We start from the raw sequence: 14,013 nt of genomic DNA, 5'->3' as shown, positions 1-14,013 counted from the left end.
GGCCCAGTTTTTGGGTGCCCAGCTTGAGACACCGTGGGTCTGATTTTGAGAGGTGAGGAGTAACCACAGCTTCCATTGACTTGAGCGGCAGTTATGGGTTACTTAGAATTTTGAAATAGCTGTTACAAGATTTTTCTATTTGGGCATTTGAAATCTGTAGCCCACATTTGAAAACGTTCCCTGTAGTCTCTCTGGGACAGATTATGGTATCAATTTTTAGCAGACTTCCATTGATCTCAATGTGATGATATGGCTGTCTCTGCATCAGTTATACAGACAGTTAACTTATATGGAGCTATTATAAGGTGCGTGCATAATAATTTGGAAAACCATTCCCAGAGAGTAGTTATCAGTGGTTCACAATCTGGAAGGGCATATAAAGTGGGGTTCTGGTGGGATCAATTCTGGGTCCTGTTCCGTTCAATATCTTCATCAATGATTTAGATAATAGCATAGAGAGTACATTTATAAAATTTGCTTATGATACCAAGCTGGGGACTGGACTAGAAAATCTCTCAAAGTCCCTTCTAGTCCTACGATTCCATGATTCTATACATTCTGTAAAATGAGGATAACAAAAATTACCTCAAGTATTTAGGTATTGAGATCTGTAAGTAGTAGTTAATAAGTAAGTAAGTAAATATGTAGCTAAGTAGTATTAAATACTGTAAAAATAAATAAATGCCAAAATTGCAGTTAATTTTTTTTATTTTAATAAAATAAAATAAAAATATAATGTCTCATAGGAAGTACATTAATAAGAGCCCAGTTATGCAAAAGGAATTAAGCAGGTATTTGCTATCCAACCTAGAGATAACCATAGAGAGCCAAATTAAAAGTAATACAATCCAGCTGTTAATCAGATTTACCCGTAGACAGCTGTGCTACTTGAAAGCTCAGCTGGTGTTTCTTATTCTAGAGCAGTCCAAAATCTTCCTGAATCTCTTTCATTCCCTCAGTACAATCTGTGTAGTACAGGGGTGCTAGAACTAGAGCTGCCTGGTATATGGGAGCACCCTTTCACCTGAAATGGTTTCCATCATATTTACAGTTTTGTTAATTGGCTTTCAGCACCCCTCCTACAAAATTGTTCCAACACCACTAGCGTGGTACCTTTGTTTCTAAAGGACTTTCACAATTGTTTTAAATAACACAAGTTGCTTTCCCAATACTTGTCTTCATTTCCCTAACAAGAATAGTTATCTAGGACCAGAGCAGGAAATTATTAAATTATATGACTCTTTTGGTTAATTTGCTTCCTGACTCCATGACTCACTCATGATTGTATCACACCATGGCCTTCACTTTCCCCAGTACTACAACGAGCTTGCACTGTTTTTGCTTTTGCTTCAGAGATAAAACTTGTAGAATGTCTGTAGTTTCAGGCCTCTGAATGAAACTTAAAGCAGGTCACATTTTTATATGGCAACCTTCCTTTCTCAGGTAAACAATGTAAGGACTCTGTGGCAACATGGCTCCTACAAGAGCAGGGCTGCCATGGAGGGGATGAAAACTCAAGGAATTCTGTGGGCAATTTGTCTCCATGTCAATGTTCCTATCTTGTATGGATGTCCTAAAATCCTCACATATTCTAGTTCTCTGTGGCTTTCTGGGATGGAACCACCAGCCAGTTTCATGGGGAGTGAAAACAACCCACTGACAGAATTATTCAAAGGAAACTAAGAAACATGCTGTGGGGTTTCCAGCCCCCTATAAAAAATGTGAGGAATCATGCGGCCAGATCATGCCCTTGAAATCTGTTTGCAGACAGGGACTTCCACACATGTATTCCCCTGCTCTGTGTAGGGTAGAGAGATAGGGTAGGTCTTCACTACCGGCCGTATCGGCGGGTAGCAATCGATTTTTCAGGGATCGATATATCGCGTCTCACCTAGACGCAATATATCAATCCCCGAACGCGCTCCTGTCGACTCCAGAACTCCACCAACGCAAACGGCGGACGTCGATCCCGCACCGTAAAATCGGTAGGTAACTCGATCTAAGATACTTCGACTTCAGCTATATTATTCACGTAGCTGAAGTTGCGTATCTTAGATCGATCACCTCCCCTAGTGAAGACCAGCCCATAGTCACATCTAGCATCACTTTCCTTAGTCCTTGGAGAACCACAGAGGCCTCTCCAATGGGTCAGAATCCATGTGGTGGAAGTGGATGGACCTGGACTGGTAGATGGTGACCATGGGTGGCCAAAGTGCTAAATCCCTGCCCCTTCACCCCTATCACCAGCACTACACAAATCACTATTCCAATTGATTTATTTGATAATTATATGGTAAAAATGAGAGAGCAAGCAATTGTTCAGTAATAGCGTGCTGTGAGACTTTTGTATTCTTATGTCTGATTTTGTAAGCAAGTAGTTTTTAAGTGAGGTGAAACTTGGGGTACACAAGACAAAGCAGACTCCTGAAAGGGGTATAGTAGTCTGGAAAGGCCCCAGCAAGCATTTGAAAATGTTGCTCCCAGGAAAGTAATAATTTTCCTCAATGGTATTCATTGTATATATAAGCCCATACCATGAGCAAAATAACCCTACAAAAATTCAGGTCCAAAATGTATTTCAAACTGAGTGTTCAAAGGAATCAGAACTTCAGACTTTATGCATGTCAATGACCAGATGCCTCTATCTCTTATCATATACACACACTATTCCTTTTATGCTCCGTACATAGTTATCCACATCCTCCTCCTATTTCAAGCACAAGATCTATCAGTAAATTTCATACTTAATTCAAACACATTAAACAGAATAGTAAATTTTCATTAGTTTGATTAACAACCAGCTAAAAGCATGTAGCAAATGACAGAATTCTCAGTCTGTCATTCGGTTTCAGCTACATGTATTGCTACAATTTCATTTCATAGTCTTCACAGCCCTGCAGCTGAATTACAGCCTGGGATTTAATGCAGTCCTGGAGAATATGTTATTTTAAATGTCTAATCATTATGAATTCAATTGCCATTCTTTTTAGAAGCACAGATCATAATGAACTCATCTGTTATTCATGTGAATGTCACATGTGTTCCCACAGGAGTTTTATTCTAATTCACTATGAGTTAGTGGACTCTTAAAATAAGTTGCTGTCCCTTTTCCATACTGAACATGTTTCACTTTTTAATTGTTCATCAAAGGGCAAAAGTAATACTTTTCATTGATAGTTTTCAGGTCTGATATAGTTCAGTGGAGAGCTAGTTCTAAAAAAATAAAGGCCACTTTGGAAATGTTTTAAACTATTGCTTAATATTGTAAGAGTCAAATTTAATATGTAATGAACAAGATCACTAAGTTAGACATTTAAAAATGTATGTGTGTTCTACTATAAGCATCCATACATAAGTCACACACATTTTAGCTTTGTAAAATAGAGTACATAATAAACTACACTGTACCCCTTCATATAATGGTGAGTGGTAAACAATGAAATACACATGAAATCAGCACTTTCAGTATTCATGTTGTGGTCACATGGACTTCTATACAGCTGTTCTATGGTATTCTAGAGTTTAGAGTCTGGACACTTACAGGCTACCTTAGAATCTGAATGTGATCAAAACTGGACAATGGGACTTTGTCCTATGAAAACAAACACAAAATAAGCAAAGTAGAAAAACTGAAAGAACTCATACAGTGCAATTGCTTTTCACAGAGGTCAAATTGTCTGTTTGGGGTTTTTTAATGATATGATAGTAAAACATTTTAGAAGTCCCACATCTGAAACATTATATGTAAGAACAAAACCTATGAAAGTAGCGTCCTGAAATGTTCCAGCATTTGGTTACATTTGACCTGCTAGTTTTGATTTCACAGTAAACTCTCCTTTGTATGTCACCTTCAAATATTGTGCCATGTCACAATGACCCTTTCGCTACTACATTACACTTCAGAAATTCAAACTAAAAAATGAAAGATTTATTATAAAGAAATGTTTTCAGTGGAGATGGTACCAAACTAAAGCCTTGGTTGCAAATGGAATATAATGGCTTCATCATAGGTGCAGCTACTAGTTACTCACAGCCAAAGGAGCTATCATTTAGTTTTTAGTGTTTGAAGATCCAGGTTCATTCCCCACTGGTGACTATTTAATCTGGAGAGATGTGGCCACTATTCATTAAGTAAACACCTCCACCTCAAGCTTCTGATGTTTGGATCCAAATTTTGTAGCTCTGGACCATATTTTATGGTTGAGGGCTCATAAAGATTATTTAACAAAACAGATGAGCAACAATGTTTTTCTATTAATTTACTGTGACTTACTTCATTGTTCAAGAAATATGATTTACTTTACTTTTTTCAGACTAAATAACAGTCGAGTTAAAACAAAATAAGTTTTATTTTTAAGAGAGCAATGATGTCAGATGGAAATGATTACAGGATGTAGTTCATATACAAAAAACAAAAAGAAAAGCTGTTAAGGGTAACAGCTGTCATTCAGGATAAATGTAAAAAAGCAATTAACCTCCTTTATAGCAGAAATAATAGAAGCCACCTCCCAAAAAACAGGCAACATGCAAAGCTGGCATAGGAGTTGTCACATGGTGTGAGGCTTTTTCCATGGGGTCTGACTGCAAACGCAGGGGCACTGGGGATTGTTTGATGGAGAGGTGTGTGTGTGTGAGGAAGGGAACAGGAAGAAATGCCACAGAAATACACAAATAGGGCAGTAAGGAATACCCAGAGAAAGCCAGAGAATCAGGTCACTTGTAGTGTCACTTTGAGAAAAAGCTAAAACAGACTTTTGGGTAAAGTGCTGGCTAAAAAGAGGCTTGGAAATGTGAGCAAAAAAACCTGTCTCCTGTTCTTGGATTCCTACCATCTTGAGAGAAACAGAACTTTATATTCTCTGTAAATAAGCAGGATGGAGTCAGGTATTTCTTTGATGCAACCATCAATTTCTGCTAACGGAAACAATCCACAAGATCCCAAATACTGGCTAACTGCTCAAGTCAAAAAGGTTAACAATACATTTATCAAGTAGATAAGCAACAAGAGAACAGTGAATGAGTCAGGAGAGCCTCTACAAGAGACCACTGGTAGTTTATTAACTAAGGGAATGTTCAGAAGGGAGATTAAAGGAATGCATATATTTTACAAGACAGTAAGAAATATGGAAGGAAATCAGGGCCACAGCATAAGATATTAATAGCTAACTTGACATAGGAGAATCTTAGCAGGAATATTTAAAACTTCATTGGAGTCAGGAGATGCCCCAATAGACTGGAGGGTAGCTAAATCACACCTCCATTTAAGATGGGAAACTACAGATTTATAAAATATACATTTATTTTAAGTGTATATGATACAGATATACACTGGTTTTATATCCATGAAACTTCATTGACTTCAGTGGATTTACTCTTATTTATACATGTATGAGGGCAGATTTGGCTTTAGCAATAGAAAATATAGTAGAAAAGAAAAACAGGGATACTGCAGAAGTTATTACTACTACAGGGATATTACTGGAAAGCTATGATTTAGAGTCCAATTCTGTGAGGCGCTGAGTGCCCTCAACTCCCACTGACTTTATTTATTCAGCAGTTGGTAGGACTGGGCCCCGAGACTTGCGTATCTCCAGTATAAAATGTTTTGAGGCCATAGCGAAGAGTTAGCAGGGTGAAGCAGTGAACATCATTTGCTTGGCTTTTGATAGCGTACGAACAAAAAACAAGGGTCTGCTCTATGGGATAAGTGAAAGCAGATTGGGGTGAGGATAAGAGTGGTGACTCATGCCATGCCATGAGGAACAATATTACTGTGACTGAGCTAATGATTGCTATCAGTGACAACGATGAAAATAACAACTGCAATGAGGCACGTTTGGCTGGAACTCAGCTGGCATTTTGCTACGAGGGGTGATGTCTGCTATTAATTAATTTAATTTAAATCTCTTGGCTCTTTTAAGTGAATTTATTTAGTGTTTGTGAAAGATTTCAGACTTTCAGCACTGACGTACTGGCATCCATATTTACATACAAATTGTCAAAAACGAGTAAGCGAAGTAAGGTGATAAAATTGATGAGCTTAAGAAACCAGTCACAGAAATGATGAAGGAACTGCAAATCAGGATAACAGGTACAGACTAAAAATACAGGTAGATATGAGACTTAAGTAATCTAGTGTATCCAGTGCAAAGAAAGGTAATGATTCTAGGAGGGGGGAAAGCAAGGAAATATTAAATTAATCATAATCTGTTACAAAATCAAGCACTGAGGGTATGTGTTTGTCATTACAAATTATAATAGTCCAAAATAGCACAGTTAATGAACAGTGGTTTAAAACAAAAGTCAATAATATTCTGTGACGCATGCATAAAGGTATTTCATACAAAGTGATTAGTAAAGCCCCATTTGGAACAACATGAGCAGTTCTTGGCCAACTTGCCATTAACAGGTTTTTTATAGTAATAGAGCAGCAGAGGGCAAGCAGAAGGATTCAATTATTTTTTTTGCTATGCAAAAAAAGAATAAAGAAAAAAGTTTTTTAGTCTTTGGGGAAAAGTGTCTCATTTCTCTGAAGGATATAGAGATAATATTGCTTCTGTACTATTTGAGCTTGTGTGAAATACCAGAGCAAGGGAGCATGAACATAAGCTAAGAAGAGCTGGACATTAGAGGAATGTACGTAGAATTCCTTTACACAGAAAGCTAGTTAATATATGCAATAAGCTCCCAAGAGCAGCAATCAGAAGAACTTATATATCATTTAACAAGGACATTAAACAAGTATCTGAAATAAAAATGAGCATGAAATGAACTCAATAGGAAGAGAACGATCGAAGTGGGATTTTTAGACTCTTCCCATTGTAACATTTCCTGTCCTCTTAATCAATAGTGGTATTTTGTTCATCAAAATTCACCACCATTTTATGTAATGAAAGAAGCAAAAATGTAAGAAAACTAGGTTTCACATCCATTCTTTTAAATGAGATATAAAATTGAAGTCCTGACTACTTGTGATTGTTAAAGATCTGATAGCACTGTTTGGAAAAAAAAACTGGCATGTTAACACTGTTGTCCTGGTTACATTCCAACGTGAGTAATACCATTCTATTTACTTAAATTACTCCTACATTTAAAATGGAGAAAGTATTCTTCACTTCCTGTTCTAAACTGTTGTTGAGTATTTGCTATGCCCTGTTAAATAGTTCCCATGTTTCATCTGAGAAGTGGCTGCATTTCTTTGGTGGAGAAAGATAACTCTCTTTTGTTCTAAATCATTAAGATAAATTTGTTAAGCTAGCACTTTGGGCCATTTAGAAATGAGAGGTGCTACATATATTTGGGAGCACTTTACTACATTATATAAGAAAAAGAAGGGAGGAGACTAACTACAAAGAGCAACATCAAAAAAAATGTCCTGTAGGTTATTGTTAATGTATTTGCAACAGATCCTGAGCTATCATAAACTGTACTCCACTAACTTTATAGTAGAGATATGCTGAATTTATACCAGCTGAGGATCTAGACACCTAAGTTAACTTTTTCTTTGAACATTGCATCCTGGAAAAAATATTTTTTCAAAAAGTATGGGATGTTGCCTTAATATTATACTTCAAGAGTATTCCATTTCACAAAGAATATATGAAAAGAACACACATGAAAATCTTACTATCCATCCTTCTGTGGATTTACACATCTTGACATTTATTACAAAATGTTACACTTTTTATTAAAAATTAATATTTTTCTGACTCCACTAACAGTTTCTTAATGTGACTGTTTTTAGTCTCTAATCAGAAGTCCCTTTTGACATATGTACATACTGGGTTTGACAAGTCACTTTTTAGAATATAATTGTTTGCAGCAACAGAATCCAGGCCCAGTGCTGCAATGGAAGTTCTGTGCACAGACGATTTTGCAGGACTAAGATCTGTGTTTGTAGGAGAGTGAACGATAACTGAAAGAAAACGTTAACTTTAACATCACACAGAGATTGGTTTCAAAGCATGGTAAAGTTATACTATAGCGCAAAATGGGAAACGTGGCAGGGTTCCAATAAAACATGTGGGGATCTTTGGTCTCCTAGCTGGCAGTGGTACCACATTGTGACATCAATTTTTAAGCAAAACTCAGAGGAGACTTCAATGATTGTTCCATATGTGCAACAATAGCAGGCTATGACCCTTGGTTGCTTGGGAACAACTACTGCTCACGCTATTGGCATACAACTTCCATTATAGTTTATGGATTTTGTGCACATGTTCAGGACCTGACTCTCAACTGTGCCCAATATTTCCTGGGCACCAGGTAATGTGGAGAAGACTTCAAAGGAGTCAGTTATAGCTCCCTGATCTAGGGGTTAGTTTTCAGCTGGCCCAGTCTCTGGCATAGTTTAGAGCAGCTTACCCCTTCAAAAAAAACTGACACCCTTTTCGCAGCAGATGAGGAAGAAGCAGAAAGAGCCCAGAAGCTCAGTGAGGTCCCAGTCCACTCCCTCTTCTCCTCCCCTCCCATAAGCAATGGGACATCTCCTCTTCCCTCCCTCTCTGGGTACCACATTTCAGCCCCAGAACACCCAGGCCTGGGAAAGTGTGTGTGTATGGAGGCAGGGGGGGAATGAAGAACCACAGGAGCTGGGCAGATGCGGGAGTGATGACAACCCCCACATTTTCAGACCCCTTAGCACTGGGAGGAGGAATCTGGCTCTACCATAGGTGGGGAACTCTCTATGTTCAGGGAATCCTTAGTGGGCAGATCTGTCAGCTTTATGACAGACTGGGCAATGGAGGCCATAAGCAGGGGGTGAGAATTTGGCCTTCTGAAGGTAGAATTTGACCTATGAATTTTGGAGACTGTAGTAAGTAAAAGGCCTCCCAGATGAAAAATATCTTGTCTTTGATATAACAAAAACATGAGTTCCAAATATGTATATTTTACACTTGTTTTGCAAGGAGGTATTCATAGAATAAAGTTAGAACTGCTGTTGTGTAGTATCTTCTACAATAATCCAGGAAAATGGAAAATAAAAATCCGAAATTTTGAAAAGACCTTTTCCCCCCTCTCCTTGCATTCTTCCATTTTTCCATTGCATCATACACAAAGTACCCATGCTCATTTTTAAGGCCCTGAATGGTCTATCCCCACCTTACCTATCATCTCTCATTCACTATCAAGATATTGACTCCCATCCTGTTCTACCAATGGTGCTAGTCTTCATTGCCCCCTTGTTACATTTTCAAACAAAACACCTTCGTGATTTCTCCTATGCTCCCACTCAAGAATGAGAGGAGCTCACTGTAAACATCAGCAAAGCCACCTCATTGCCCCCCTATAAATCCCTCCTTCGAATTATCCTCTGCCATGATGCCTTCAGAAAACTTGACAATGATTAGGAAGCCGGTATGCTATGGCTTCTGCCTATCATGATGACCAGTTCTGCCTCATTGTTTCCCGTGCTTCTGTTTGTTGAACCCATTTTCTGGCTCTTTCCTTATAATTAGATTGTAAGCTCCCCACATCAGGGATTCTCTCTTTACGTGTCTATACAACGCCTGACACAATGGGGTCCTGACCCAGGACCGTGGTCCCTAGACACTACCACAATAAATAATCACAATGAAATAAGTATCACAAGGTATATTTTCTGCAATGCATCCAATAAAGTTTTATATCATATTTTTTTCCTTTTAAAAATGTAGATATTAAAATCGTACCTGGATGCAATAAATAATTTATAAGAAAGCTTTTAATAATTCTTTTCTAAATTTCTTGGACAGCCTGAGCAATCTTTTTAAATCTATTCATGCTAAAATGTGTAAGTAAAGGGACCAAGGGAGACAAAGGGACTGATCCTACAAAGCTTCCTCAGGCAAGTAGTCCTTTTGGACAATTTTTGTACACAAATTTCAACTGGTTCCTGTTGATCACCAGTAAGGCCAAATAGTGGGTAACTCTAGGGCAGCTTTCATAGCAACTACTTGTAATGTACCTGTTCTGTGGAGAAAGAGAGGAATATGGTTGTCCAGGGCTGTCATGAAGAACCCCATTAAAGTGATGGCAGTTTTCCCTTGACTTCTAAGGGAGTTGGATTGCCCTCTGAGATAACCCTTTTTCTAAGCACTACATTTGCTTAATATTTTTAGAGAAGAGTAATGCTTGGGAGTATCCTTAAATCACTTGGAAGTATCTTCACACAAGTAATTAAGCACTTCTTGGTTTATTTTGTCCCATCAGTATTGGTCTAACAGGATTGCCAAGAGCATTGCCGTTGACCCTGAATGTGAAAAATTGATTTAGAACATAAGAACGGCTGTACTGGGTCAGACCAGTGGTTCATCTAGCCCAGTATCCTGTCTGCCAGGTGCCCCAGAGGGAGTGAACCTAACAGGTAATGATTAAGTGATCTCTCTCCTGCCATCTATCCCCACTCTCTGACAGACAGAGGCCAGGGACACCATTCCTTACCCATCCTGGCTAATGGCCATTAATGGACTTAACCTCCATGAATTTATCCAGTTCTCTTTTAAACGCTGTTATAGTCCTAGCCTTCACAACCTCCTCAGGCGAGGAGTTCCACAAGTTGACTGTACACTGTGTGAAGAAGAACTTCATTTTATTTGTTTTAAACCTGCTGCCCATTAATTTCATTTGGTGGTTCCTAGTTATTGTATTATGGGAATAAGTAAATAACTTTTCCTTATCTACTTTCTTCACATCACTCATGATTTTATACATTTCTATCATATCACCCCTTAGTTTCCTCTTTTCCAAGCTGAAAAGTCCTAGCCTCTTTAATCTTTCCTCATATGGGACCCTTCCAAACCCCTAATCATTCTAGTTGTACTTCTCTGAATCTTTTCTAGTGCCAATATAATATATATATAATTTAGTTCAGTCCATAGGTTTTTCCTATCTTTTCCCTGGATTTTTAAAGTAATCAAGTGGCAAACTCTAGATTCTTTGTGACTTCAGAATATGAGGCTGATCTTGAGGTAAACTGAAGGCAAGAAATAGTGCTCATAAGTATCGGTAGTAAGGAAAAATTACATTTACCATTTGTGACTGGACAAATCAGGTCTAAATTGAATTCATTTCACCGAACCACAATGCTAGTGTCTACTCATATCTTTAAAAGATTTACATTGATGTTCATACTGATTTCACTTACTATATATGACTGTATATAAAGGCAGAGCAGAATCTCTACGCAACAGGAAAAGATCTTCTACAGTTAGCAAAATAAAGAAGCACTGTATAAAAAGAAGAAAAAGAATGAAGTCAGAGTTCCCTTTAACAAGAAATGTAAAGGGAATTAATGCTAATAACACATGCACAATATTTAACTTAAGCTAGGGGCTAATAAAAACAAATCTTAGTGTTTGCAAAGCTGGCAGATTCTGGGGGACAAAATAACACTTTTTTTTCAAGCATTGATGGAAATTTTCCACTGAACTTGGCACATTTTTCCACAGGTCTAAATTTCTCTCCAAGCCAAGAAGCTGATAAAAATATTTTATAATACTCTTGTATTCTATTGCACTAAAAATACAATTTCACATGTTCTACTTTCTCTATGATAATAAAATTTGACTTTATACATAACCCTGCATACTCAGGGTATGCATACAGAAAAGTTCTTGAATTAGGGAGGGTAGTAGTTCAATGACTACTCAGACTAGTAAGTTTTCACGCAAATGGAGCAGCCAATGTGGGCTCAAAAATACCTCATATGCAACAATGGACAATAAAATACATTTTACTGAGAGAGAGAGAGAGAGAGAGAGAGAGAGGGAATATTGCCCAGGATATTGAGGGGGGGTTTTAAATAATTTTCTTCTCTATCCAAGAAGCGCCATGGAATCTTTAATTTTATCTGGGATAGCCACAGGAGATAAGCAGAAAGCACACCCAAGGGACATCACTTCTATATAATATTGTTCTCAGTACTGCACTTTGGAGTATCAGCTCTAGGTAAGAACACCAGGCCTGGGGGAACAACCTCAGCCCTATAATTTTCTGTCTCAAAGGGCAGAATGATATGACCTGTGCTGTACTGACAACATTCATGAGCATCATTTCACTATATGTCAAGTATCAGAGGGTAGCCGTGTTAGTCTGGATCTGTAAAAGCAGCAAAGAATCCTGTGGCACCTTATAGACTAACAGACGTTTTGGAGCATGAGCTTTCATGGGTGAATACCCACTTCCTCAGATGCATGTAATGGAAATATCCAGGGGCAGGTATATATATGTGTGCTAGCAAGCAAGCTAGAGATAACGAGGTCAGTTCAATCAGGGAGGATGAGGCCCTGTTCTAGCAGTTGAGGTGTGAAAACCAAGAGAGGAGAAACTGGTTCTGTAATTGGCAAGCCATTCACAGTCTTTGTTCAATCCTGAGCTGATGGTGTCAAATTTGCAGATGAACTGAAGCTCAGCAGTTTCTCTTTGAAGTCTGGTCCTGAAGTTTTTTTGCTGCAGGATGGCCACCTTAAGGTCTGCTATAGTGTGGCCAGGGAGGTTGAAGTGCTCTCCTACAGGTTTTTGTATATTGCCATTCCTAATGTCTGATTTGTGTCCATTTATCCTTTTCCGTAGAGACTGTCCAGTTTGGCCGATGTACATAGCAGAGGGGCATTGCTGGCATATGATGGCGTATATTACATTGGTGGATGTGCAGGTGAATGAACCAGTGATGGTGTGGCTGATCTGGTTAGGTCCTGTGATGGTGTCGCTGGTGTAGATATGTGGGCAGAGTTGGCATCGAGGTTTGTTGCATGGATTGGTTCCTGAGCTACAGTTATTATGGTGTGGTGTGCAGTTACTGGTGAGAATATGTTTCAGGTTGGCAGGTTGTCTGTGGGCAAGGATTGGCCTGCCACCCAAGGCCTGTGAAAGTGTGGGATCATTGTCCAGGATGGGTTGTAGATCCTTGATGATGCGTTGGAGGGGTTTTAGCTGGGGGCTGTATGTGATGGCCAGTGGAGTCCTGTTGGTTTCTCTCTTGGGTTTGTCTTGCAGTAGGAGGCTTCTGGGTACACGTCTGGCTCTGTTGATCTGTTTCCTTATTTCCTCGTGCGGGTATTGTAGTTTTGAGAATGCTTGGTGGAGATTTTGTAGGTGTTGGTCTCTGTCTGAGGGGTCAGAGCAGATGCGGTTGTACCTCAGTGCTTGGCTGTAGACAATGGATCGTGTGATGTGCCCGGGATGGAAGCTGGAGGCATGAAGGTAGGCATAGCGGTCAGTGGGTTTTCGATATAGGGTGGTGTTAATGTAAATAAGTGATGGTCAATACCTGCAGAGGCTGTTCCTCCAAAAGCAACAGAACATGTCAATACTATGAATGAATTTCATAAGTGGAGAAGACTGCCTTTTTTGGAAGAAGGACATAAATGTTACTTGAGAAAGGGGAAACTGGGTTTCTTCTTTTTTAACTATTCACAAATCCCAACTAGAAACAAAGAATTCAAAGATGGGAAAGGCTGAATTATATAATTTAATTCCTCTCCCTGCCTATATGGGACTGTTGTCTTCATTATTATTGCTTGCAGCTGTGATTGTAACTGATCTCATAAACAAAGAAGAGTAAGTTTTAGGCAAGCAGCAGATACCATCCTCTTAATGTACCCTTTCTACACACATACACATCATCCATCACTTGAGATTTTATCATGTTTACTTTAAAATTAGGTATGATGTGGAGCTGTCAAATGTCATGGTTACCATAGAAACGGGGATTGAAATATTTGCATGTTGATATTGTCTAAGTGGTTATTTTAACATTTGTTTCTGTTAGTTTAATGATTTTATGTACTATTTCAAGACATAAAATTGGATTTCTTTTTGACCTCAAAGCATAACTGCAATCTCAAGGGTAAAACAAAATCTAAGAATAAATTTGTACAGGTGTTGTGAAAATGTAATAGCATTGGTAAAAGCAGCAAAGAATCATGTGGCACCTTATAGACTAACAGACGTTTTGGAGCATGAGCTTTCGTGGGTGAATACCCACTTCCTCAGATGCATGTGAGGAAGTGGGTATTCACCCACGAAAGCTCA

At 38.6% G+C, this 14,013-nt stretch overlaps 1 protein-coding gene across 1 annotated transcript in view; it reads left to right on the top strand.

The window, feature by feature from the left end:
• The first annotated feature begins 10,277 nt into the window (after positions 1-10,277).
• Positions 10,278-14,013, top strand: part of AMMECR1 (AMMECR nuclear protein 1) — a 114,714-nt gene continuing 110,978 nt past the window's right edge. The window contains exon 1 of the mRNA XM_050965169.1: positions 10,278-10,345. The gene's annotated coding sequence lies outside the window, so the exon portion shown is untranslated. The remainder of the gene's footprint in view (positions 10,346-14,013) is intronic.

This window comes from Gopherus flavomarginatus, chromosome 8 (assembly GCF_025201925.1).
Source record: "Gopherus flavomarginatus isolate rGopFla2 chromosome 8, rGopFla2.mat.asm, whole genome shotgun sequence".
In the NCBI taxonomy this organism is placed as follows: Eukaryota; Metazoa; Chordata; order Testudines; family Testudinidae; genus Gopherus; species Gopherus flavomarginatus.
Note: the sequence above shows the minus strand (reverse complement) of the source record. Positions and strands in the feature narration are given on the sequence as shown.